This window comes from Bombina bombina, chromosome 2 (assembly GCF_027579735.1).
Source record: "Bombina bombina isolate aBomBom1 chromosome 2, aBomBom1.pri, whole genome shotgun sequence".
NCBI lineage: Eukaryota > Metazoa > Chordata > Amphibia > Anura > Bombinatoridae > Bombina > Bombina bombina.
The window spans coordinates 144,574,127-144,585,138 of record NC_069500.1 but is presented as its reverse complement, the minus strand read 5'-3'; the positions used below and the strand labels follow the sequence as shown (position 1 = coordinate 144,585,138).

At 38.9% G+C, this 11,012-nt stretch overlaps 1 non-coding gene across 1 annotated transcript; it reads left to right on the top strand.

The window, feature by feature from the left end:
• Positions 1 to 5,636: 5,636 nt before the first annotated feature.
• Positions 5,637 to 5,800, top strand: LOC128650497 (U1 spliceosomal RNA). The gene has a single exon (XR_008400794.1). It is a non-coding gene; the product is annotated as a U1 spliceosomal RNA (small nuclear RNA).
• The last annotated feature ends 5,212 nt before the right edge of the window (positions 5,801 to 11,012 follow it).

The window sequence follows — 11,012 nt, the reverse complement described above, 5'->3', positions numbered from 1 at the left end:
TAATAACGAATAACCCAAATTCCAACCGTTCTCAATGACGCAAGAAATAAATTATTTCTATGAGAAACAAAGGTAAAAAAAAATGTTAGGTCTAATGCCTGATAATAAGCAAATAAGTTTACAAGTTTACAATGAAACACAATGTAATTGTTATTCAACATGAAAATCAAGTACAGGTATACCTCACTTTACAGCGCTTCGCTAATACAGCGCTTTGTGAAGCTCAAGTGTTTCAGTGCTATAGTCTGGCACATTTTACTACAGTAATTGTCACTATTTTACAGGTACAGTTTTTATTGACTACTAATTGAATACTGTGCTGGACGAGTGTTAAACTAAACATAGCACTAATGCATCCCTAATATATGTTAGTTCAAACATGTTTTCAAGTTTTTAAACACACTGGCAAGTGAAAAGAAAGCTAAAACTGCCTTGTTTCACTTTTAAGGCGGTTTTCACTTTACATCAGGGCTCCGGTCCCTAACCCGCTGTATGAGCGGGGTATACCTGTAATCTAAAATTAGATAGTGTATCCATTTGTAAGTGTAAACTGTACCCATTTTTAGTGCTACACATTATAAAGCAAACTGTAAAAAGTGTGTGATTCTAAAACCATTCAAATATATAATATTGTACAATTGATCAATGGTTCTAAAAAACATTTTACAGGCCTGCAGACTTTGTTGCTGGCTAATGTAATGTGTGTAATAATAATAGGATCACGTTTTTTCAATGACATTGCTATGACAAGTTATATGCATTGAAAGCAAGCTGTGAAAACAGTGTGTTTTATCACCTTCTAAAACCATCCCAAAAAGATCTTACAGTACAATTGTTGAATAGTTTCAATACAAATTTGACAAGCCTGCAGACTGTGTGACTGGCTGGCTTATGGCTTATGTAATTTGTCTCTGTAATTTATACTGCTACTATTTATAAAGGAAAACACTTACACACAGTCAGGGATGGGTAATTGTTATTCAACATCAAAATTACATAGACACATTACATAAGCCAGTCGCACAATCTTCCGGCCTGTAAAATGTGTATTGAAACCATTCATCATCAATTGTAACCTAAGATCTTTTTTGTATGGTTTTAGAAGGTGATAAAAAACACTGTTTTGATTTCAGTGCATATAACTTGGCATAGCAATGTCTTTGAAAAATATGATCCTATTATTACACACATTACATTAGCCAGCCACAAAGTCTGCAGGCCTGTAAAATTTGTTTTAGAACCATTGAACAATTGTACAATATTATATATTTGAATGGTTTTAGAATATATTGACACATACTTTTTACAGCTTTCTTTAAAAATTGTAGCAGTAAAAATAATCTGAATGGTTACAATTATAAAGGAGAGAAAATGTTACATTTGTAAGTGTAACAATTATTACATTTTGTTCCTGCTACAAATGAGAAAGTAAATCACTTGCACACAGTTAGGGATGGCTAATTGTACATTACTATATAATTCTGAAGAGCAATTCGTTTGGGTAATATTTACAAACTATTTATTTCTCAGGTACAATTATCCATCCCTGACTGTTTATAAGTGTTTTACTTTTTTATTTGTTAGCAGGAAAAAAACTGTTATAATCTGAAGATTTAGAAATGGCATAACCTTTTCAAAAGAAAGCCCCAAATGAATAGAGTGTGAATAATACCAAAGCTAATTGTTTTTTCATAACTGAACAATAGTAATGTACAATTAGCCATCCCTGTCTGTGTGTAATTGATTTGTTTTCTAAATTGGTGCAGTACAAACTGTCATAATTTTGACTGTTAGAAATGGGAGAAATGGTTCTAAAGAAACCCCCAAAGCCTGATGAAAAGCAAATAAGTTAGTTTACAACGATCCAATATATAACAGTTATTCAGGCTACAAAGCAAGGAATGTGAAATTAGATTGTGTATTATTGTAAACTAGTCCCAAAGCCCGTTCACACAGGCCATTTTTTGCAGTACAGCGGTCCCACCTCCCCCTCTCTTTTTCTCTCTCTCTCCCCCTCTCTTTTGAGCTTTCTCTCTCCCCCCTCTCTTTTGTGCTCTCTCCCCCTATCTTTTGCTGTCTCTCTCCCCCCTCTCTTTTGCTGTCTCCCCCCCTCTCTTTTGCTGTCTCCCCCTCTCTCTTTTGCTGTCTCTCTCCCCCCCTCTTTTGCGCTCTTCCCCCCTCTCTTTCGCGCTCTCTCCCCCCCTTTTTTGCGCTCTCTCTTCCCCCCTCTTTTGCGCTCTCTCTCCCCCCTCTCTTTTGCGCTCTCTCCCCACTCTCTTTTGCGCTCTTCCCCCCTCTCTTTTGCTGTCTCTCTCCCCCTCTCTCTTTTGCTGTCTCTCTCCCCCTCTCTCTTTTGCTGTCTCTCTCCCCCTCTCTCTTTTGCTGTCTCTCTCCCCCCTCTCTTTTGCTGTCTCTCCCCCCTCTTCTCTTTTGCTGTCTCTCTCCCCTTCTCTCTTTTGCTGTCTCTCTCCCCCCTCTCTTTTGCTGTCTCTCCCCCTCTCTCCCCTCTCTCTATCTCTCTCCCCTCTTCCATCTATCGCGCGGCCACGGCCATTCACGCCCGGCCACGCCCACTTCTGCTGTGGCGCAGATCTTCAGCTAGGGACTCAAAGGCCAAGTGTGTTTGTCCTCGTGCTGTCTCTACTGCGCATGACAGCTTCGGACAAACACACTTGTCCTTTTATTATATAGGATGGAGTTATTTGCTTATTATTAGGCTTTAGGGATTTCTGTAGGGAAATAGCTCCAAGTTGTAAGTGTAACAATTATTACGTTCCTGCTACAAATGAGAAAGTAAATCACTTGCACACAGTTAGGGATGGCTAATTGTACCTGGCAAATAGATTGTAAGTCATACACAACCCAATTGTTCTTCATAATAAAAACATAGTAATTTACAAAAAGCCATCCCTTTATAGCAGGAAAAACTTTCAGAATCAATACAATTATAAAGGGGAGAACATTCTGACAGTTTTTCCTGCTACAAATTATTAAAGTACAATACATAAGAAAAGTATATAGTAATCCCTGTACACAAATCCTTGCAAATAAAAAACATAAATTACAACAGAAATCCTGAAAAAAAAGGTTGATTAAATAATTCTGAAAAGAAACATTACTTACCAGAACAGCAGAATCCAAAACGAATATGTTGTGATTAATATCTTGAAGGAGGTCAGATGATGATGAATCCAATGTTATAAAACAGCAGTGAGAATCCAATATAGGATAACTGATGAGGAGAACTGCTATTCCACGTGCACCAGCAAGCAGAATAAAATCAGATCTACCTGCTGAACACGGATGAGCTTTTTATTGAGAGCGCATCCATGTTCACACTAGCAGTGACGTCACCATGGGGGTTGGAGCATGCAGAGAAGGGATTGTGCTCCAGTGGCCGCGCGGCCAAAAAAAAATCAGAAAGGGTTTTGTTATGATCATAAAAATCGGAAGGTTGCAAAAATAAAATATAAAGTTATATAACGTTTCAGTAAAAAAGTCACACACACATAGGCTTTGTTTTAATTGATCATTCTATTAAAATTAGGTCTTTATTTGGGTAAACTGTCCCTTTAAGACCCAAGGGAAACCTTGTTTTCAACACATAGATCCACCTGTCTTCTTTTTAAAGTAACACTTTATCTATTTCCCCTCCTCTATTATCCAAATCCCCCTTGTCAATGACAGTAAATTTTAGAGAGTAGGGGTCTCCTGCATGGTACTTTTTAAAGTGTCTCGCAACATTAGTGTCTCTTTTGTAGTATATATCATCTCTATGTTCCTGTATCATATCTTTGAGAACACATTTAATTTTCTTTACATAGAACCAGGGGCACCCACAGTGTAACAAGTACACGACCCCCACTGATTCACAATTAAAAAACTACCTAATATCATATTCTCTTACACTCCATTAAAGGGACAGTTAACCATAGAATTGTTATTGTTTTAAAAGATAGATAATCCCTTTATTTCTCATTCCCCAGTTTTACACAACCAACACAGTTATATTAATGTACTTTTTACCTCTGTGATTACCTTGTATCTAGGAACCTTCTTCCAGCCCCCTGATCACATGACTGTGACTGTTTATCATCTATTGTCTTAAATTTAGTATTGGTTTGTGCTAGATCTTAAATAACCCCCTGTGCCTGAACACAGTGTTATCTATATGGCCCACTTGTACTTTCTGTCTCTTTGTGTTGAAAAGAGATTTAAAAAGCATGTGATAAGAGGCAGCCCTCAAAGGGTTTAGAAATTAGCATATGAGCCTACCTATGTTTAGTTTAAACTAAGAATACCAAGAGAAAAAAGCAAATTTGATGATAAAAGTAAATTGGAAAGTTGATTAAAAGTAAAAGTCCTATCTGAATAATGAAAGTTTAATTTATACTAGACTGTCCCTTTAACTCTATTTAGTTGCAAAAACAGTATATGTTTGGATACAGTAAATGAGTAAGAGGAAAATAAATACAGCTAAACACAAACACTGCAGTAATGTAACAATAGCCCTAGTCCTTAAAGTGAAAGTAAACTTACCATGTTTGCGATCCACAGTAATATTGTTCTCCAAAAAACAATATAAGTTTAATTCATCGTTTTTTTTATAAATTTCCCTCTAAAATAAAATTATAGCCGTAATCCATATATTCAATTTTCATCACCTAAATCAGCCCGTATTTTTTATTGTTTTTTTTCTCCCTAGGTCACGCTTTTTAAATAACCTATTGAAATCCTGGCCGTTCTTATCCTGCGCATGCTCAACAATTTTCAATGATGAAAATGGTGTCTGGAGCGCTCTCCCGTTTGGCGCATGCGCATTGGATAGCTTAGCCAAGAAACAGCATCTGCTGTCACGGACGGCTCAAACTATCGCATTATAGACACCGGTATCGCCGTGACGCGCATGCCCGGTAGACTGAGAAACCGCCGATTTGCGCATGCGCATTAGACAGTATCTTTGTGAACGCACATTAGAGATACATATAGAGCGGGTGGGACCACTCTATACGTCACATAACAGCAATATGGGAAGTAAAGGATGGGAGGAGTTTGCCCTGTAACGGTAGGAACAAACATAATGAATAAAACTCTAATTTTTTCCAAAAAATGATACAAATTTTTTAGCAATCATAGTAAACTTATTATATTGTAAGCATTTATGAATTCTAGGGGTATTAACATTACCTTCACTTTAAGGGTAAGAAATTGAAAAATGGACTGGTCCTTAGATACCATCTATGCCACCAGAGTGCTGAAGCTGATGTTGTGCAGCAGCTGATGTTGTGCAGCTATAATGGCAGTGATACCCTGTGAGATGTCTGTTCGGCTCAGTTCTTTTGCAGCAATAAGACGAGTGATAATGCTTGTGAAGAAACAGCAGGCAGCCTTTGTGACATCATCACATGCAAATATATTTGCTGCAATGTATCCTGGGAATGCTGGTTCTTTAAAGCAAAGTTGAATGAAATTGAATCTTTCACTATGAAAACGAAACAGAGAGCCTGTCTGATCTATTTTAGCCAGTATTTGAATGTATTTATCTCTACGGTCAGCTATGCATGTAAGAACAGAAGCTGCCTTATGTTTATCAAGTAGCGCTGGAGAAGCAGTCTGCTCGATTGAAACTACAAATCATACTTACCTGGCAGGGGAGATACCATGATCATGAAGGTGGTTCTCCCAGGGTGAGGCTCATCCATTGCACTTCGGTTGGGTTGACCCCTGTGATTTCCCCAAATGTGGGAGACTCAACTGCATAATTTGTGGTAGTGGGGGACTGCGTTCGCGCTTTCCCCTGATTAATCTTTGTAAATGAAAGAATTTTAAACTTGCATCAATAGGCAACACCATTTTATTTTTCCCTGAACACACTAAACGTTAGACCAGAGAGAGATCTGTGCACTGCAGGCATAGAGTGGGAGCATAATACAGCAGTGACTGTACAGGAAACAAGATTTTCTTAAGCAGCAGCTGCTAAAATCAAGGTGGAGAAAAGCGAACATTTTCTATTTTAACTGGAGGGAACAGAAAACAGGTTTTGGACCCAGAGTTCAGACTGACAATATAAAAATTCTAGTAGTTAAATTCGGAAAGGACATGGCTAGTCTTAACTAGATGGAAAGGACAGAGAGGGCATGCCAAAAATTAGAAAAATGCAGAAGTCAAAAGCTAACAATGACCGGAAAGATCTTAATAGCTAAATGTGAAGTAATGGGAGTTTTTTTTTTTTTTTTAAATTTTTATTTATAGTAAAGAAAATATGTTACAATAATCAATTATAAAAAGTGCATCACAATGAATAAGTTATTCCATATAAAAATTTAGACAGTAACAATCATTGTCAGGTAAGGGTCAAAAAATCCCCCTTACATTAGTGAATGCTATAATAAAGATAACACAGGAATTGTACAATCAGCCAGGATTTGTCATATGTGAGTCAAATATTAAAAAACATGTTACATTTGTGATATATTTGTGATCATTTTTCATCTTTACTTATTTTACAGTCAATAACTTTCTCCCAGACACACCCATACCACACAAATAAACGAAACACAAAAGAGAGGAGAGAAAAAAAAAAAAAAAAAAAAAAAAAGGGAAATATCCGGCTCTCTCATCACTCCGCCCCACCCAATCACCTCACCCAGCATCTGTTGCCCATTCTCCAGGGAAGTGGCCAGCTAGAATGTTTACCATAACATACTCTGTATCTCTAAGGGGTTTAATCAGTTTTTTCTGGAGTGCAAGGGGAAGAGATCTCACAAATGTTTCCCATTTTTTGAAGAATGTAGGCAGGTATTTATCTTGTGGATATGGAATGTTAAATTGCTCAGTTATAAAATGGTTGATCATAGCATTTTTAAATTGTGACATTGTGGGTGCGGAAGAAGCTTTCCATCGTTTAAAAATAAGATTACGAGCCGTTAGGATTATAGTGTTTATCAGGTTGTAATTCTTGGTTATTCCCTGGAATTTCACCAGAAAGAATACATCCATTGGAGATAGTTTATGATCCAATTTTAGAGTTACCATCATCCAGTAGGATATTTTCTTCCAATATTGGTAGATTTTAGGGCACCTCCACAGACAATGGAATAGGTCTGCACTTAATGAGGAACATCTCGAGCAAAGAACTCTAGATTTATACCATTTGGAGAGAACAGCAGGAGTAAGATATCTTTTAAGGCCAATTTTTATCTGTGACTCTCTCCAGGAGGTCGGTACCCAGCTTTGTTGAATTATTTGGAAACTCCCAGTAATAGACTGTTCGTCTATATCTGGGAAGTATGCTTCCCACATTGCCACCATCTCAGTCATCTGCGTCTTTGACGCTTTCTGATTTATGAGAAGATATAGTGGGGAGATTGTGTAGATTCCTGCCGCATACAGAGAGATCTTGGCCTGTAACTCACCCCGGGACCAGTTTTTCCCGTATTTTGAGCATAGCTCTTGAAGATAGTGTCTAGCTTGGAGATAAGCGTAGAATTCGCGTGGATGTAAGTCAAATTGTATCGCAATATCTTCGAACAGTCGCGGATACCAGTCTGCGTCCTGTAGTTGGAACATATTTTGAAGACCCTTTAACGCCCATACTTTGAATATCTGATTGTTTAGGCCAGGCCCAAACTCGGGATTACCACATATAGTTAAATATTGTGATATGTAGGGGGAGCAATCGTTTTCCACGCAGAGCCTCTGCCAGGCCACAATAACGTTCTTAAAGGTGGTCATATAAAATATATTAGCGGGCAGAGAGGTGAGAGGACAGTGTAAGAGTGCCTTCAGATTGAACGGGGCCACCATTTGATTTTCCCAGATAACCGAGGAGATTTGGTCTTTCTCAGTTAACCAGTCCAAGGCAAATCTGGCTATAATGACCAGATTATATGTTTGAATATTGGGGAGAGCAAGGCCTGCTGAAAGCTTAGAGTTCATAAGCCTATGAGGCGCGATGCGTGGTCTCTTTCCATTCCATAAAAATTGGGAGCATGCCCTATTATACATGTTAATATCTTTTTTATGTAAAAAGCACGGGATATTCTGCATAATATAAAAAAGTTTTGGAAAGAGGACTGATTTAATTAAGGTCACGCGAGCCGTTAATGATATGGGCAACGAGGTCCATTCCTCTAGTTGCCTTCTACAATAGTCCAGGCTGGGCCTATAATTTATCTTATACCACTCTTCTGGGTTTCTAGATAGACAAAGGCCAAGATAAGTAATCTGGGAGACCTCGAGGAAGGGATGATTACAAAAATAAGGGGGATTTCTATATAGCCACATTAATTCTGATTTTGAGGTGTTTATCTTAAATCCAGAAATCTCCCCAAATTCTTGGATGATCGCTTGAAAAATGGGTAAAGTGACCTTAAGGTTGGAAAGGAATATTAGGAGGTCATCCGCATATAGAAGCAACACTAGCTTTTCATCTGCTAGGAGGATCCCGTCCAGTTCTTGTCTTAATCGGATGGCAAGGGGTTCTACACTCAGATTAAATAGGAAAGGGGAAAGAGGACATCCTTGTCTAGTCCCTCTGGATAACTCGAAGCGTTGGGTAGATGTATTGTTTATGATGACCGCCGAGGAAGGGGTACTATAGATTAGTCGAATATAATTAATAAAATATTCAGGGAGTCCGAACCGATCTAACGCGGAGAACAGGTAGTCCCAGTCAACGCGATCGAATGCTTTCTCCGCGTCGATCGTTAAAATAGCCTTATCTTCCGTTTCACATGCCCGTAGGGACTTATATCTACTCCAAAAGGATTCGATCAAGATTAATAGTTTTCTTGTATTTCTTACGGGGTTCCGGCCCGACATGAAACCGGATTGATTCTCATGGATCAAATCACCCATGTATGGTTTCAATCGAGAGGCTATTATAGCTGCGAGCAGCTTATAGTCGGTGTTGAGGACTGAGATCGGTCTATAGGAACTAGGCAATTCCGGGTCTTTACCCTTTTTTAGGATTAATGAGATATTCGCGGTTGTAAAAGAGGGAGAACAGTTGGTGTTCTCTGAAAAATAAAAGTTAAATAGCTTATTCAATATAGGAGTCACCTGAGTCTGTAGAATCCTATAGTACTCAATAGGGAGGGCATCGGGTCCAGCCGCTTTATTCGTTTTCGCATTCTTAATTGCCATTGTGATTTCCTCCTCAGTAATAGGAGCGTTGATCACTTCTCTGGCCTCGGAGGATAACCTTGGGGTCTTAATCTTTTCCCAGAATGCCAATTTCTTATCGGGGTTAATAGAGTCTCTTTTGTATAAATCTTGAAAAAAGTCAAAGAATACTTTCTCCAACATAGGTGTGTCCGGTCCACGGCGTCATCCTTACTTGTGGGATATTCTCTTCCCCAACAGGAAATGGCAAAGAGCCCAGCAAAGCTGGTCACATGATCCCTCCTAGGCTCCGCCTACCCCAGTCATTCTCTTTGCCGTTGTACAGGCAACATCTCCACGGAGATGGCTTAGAGTTTTTTAGTGTTTAACTGTAGTTTTTATTATTCAATCAAGAGTTTGTTATTTTGAAATAGTGCTGGTATGTACTATTTACTCAGAAACAGAAAAGAGATGAAGATTTCTGTTTGTATGAGGAAAATGATTTTAGCAACCGTAACTAAAATCCATGGCTGTTCCACACAGGACTGTTGAGAGCAATTAACTTCAGTTGGGGGAACAGTGTGCAGTCTCTTGCTGCTTGAGGTATGACACATTCTAACAAGACGATGTAATGCTGGAAGCTGTCATTTTCCCTATGGGATCCGGTAAGCCATGTTTATTACGATCGTAAATAAGGGCTTCACAAGGGCTTATTAAGACTGTAGACTTTTTCTGGGCTAAATCGATTCATTATTAACACATATTTAGCCTTGAGGAATCATTTTATCTGGGTATTTTGATATAATAATACCGGCAGGCACTGTATTAGACACCTTATTCCTTAGGGGCTTTCCCAAAGCATAAGCAGAGCCTCATTTTCGCGCCGGTGTGGCGCACTTGTTTTTGAGAGGCATGGCATGCAGTCGCATGTGAGAGGAGCTCTGATACTTAGAAAAGACTTTCTGAAGGCGTCATTTGGTATCGTATTCCCCTTTGGGCTTGGTTGGGTCTCAGCAAAGCAGATACCAGGGACTGTAAAGGGGTTAAAGTTTAAAACGGCTCCGGTTCCGTTATTTTAAGGGTTAAAGCTTCCAAATTTGGTGTGCAATACTTTTAAGGCTTTATGACACTGTGGTGAAAATTTGGTGAATTTTGATCAATTCCTTCATGTTTTTTCGCAATTGCAGTAATAAAGTGTGTTCAGTTTAAAATTTAAAGTGACAGTAACGGTTTTATTTTAAAACGTTTTTGTACTTTGTTATCAAGTTTATGCCTGTTTAACATGTCTGAACTACCAGATAGACTGTGTTCTGAATGTGGGGAAGCCAGAATTCCTATTCATTTAAATAAATGTGATTTATGTGATAATGACAATGATGCCCAAGATGATTCCTCAAGTGAGGGGAGTAAGCATGGTACTGCATCATTCCCTCCTTCGTCTACACGAGTCTTGCCCACTCAGGAGGCCCCTAGTACATCTAGCGCGCCAATACTCCTTACTATGCAACAATTAACGGCTGTAATGGATAATTCTGTCAAAAACATTTTAGCCAAAATGAACACTTGTCAGCGTAAGCGCGGCTGCTCTGTTTTAGATACTGAAGAGCATGACGACGCTGATATTAATATTTCTGAAGGGTCCCTAACCCAGTCTGATGGGGCCAGGGAGGTTTTGTCTGAGGGAGAAATTACTGATTCAGGGAACATTTCTCAACAGGCTGAACCTGATGTGATTGCATTTAAATTTAAGTTGGAACATCTCCGCATTCTGCTTAAGGAGGTATTATCCACTCTGGATGATTGTGACAAGTTGGTCATCCCAGAGAAACTATGTAAAATGGACAAGTTCCTAGAGGTGCCGGGGCTCCCAGAAGCTTTTCCTATACCCAAGCGGGTGGCGGACATTG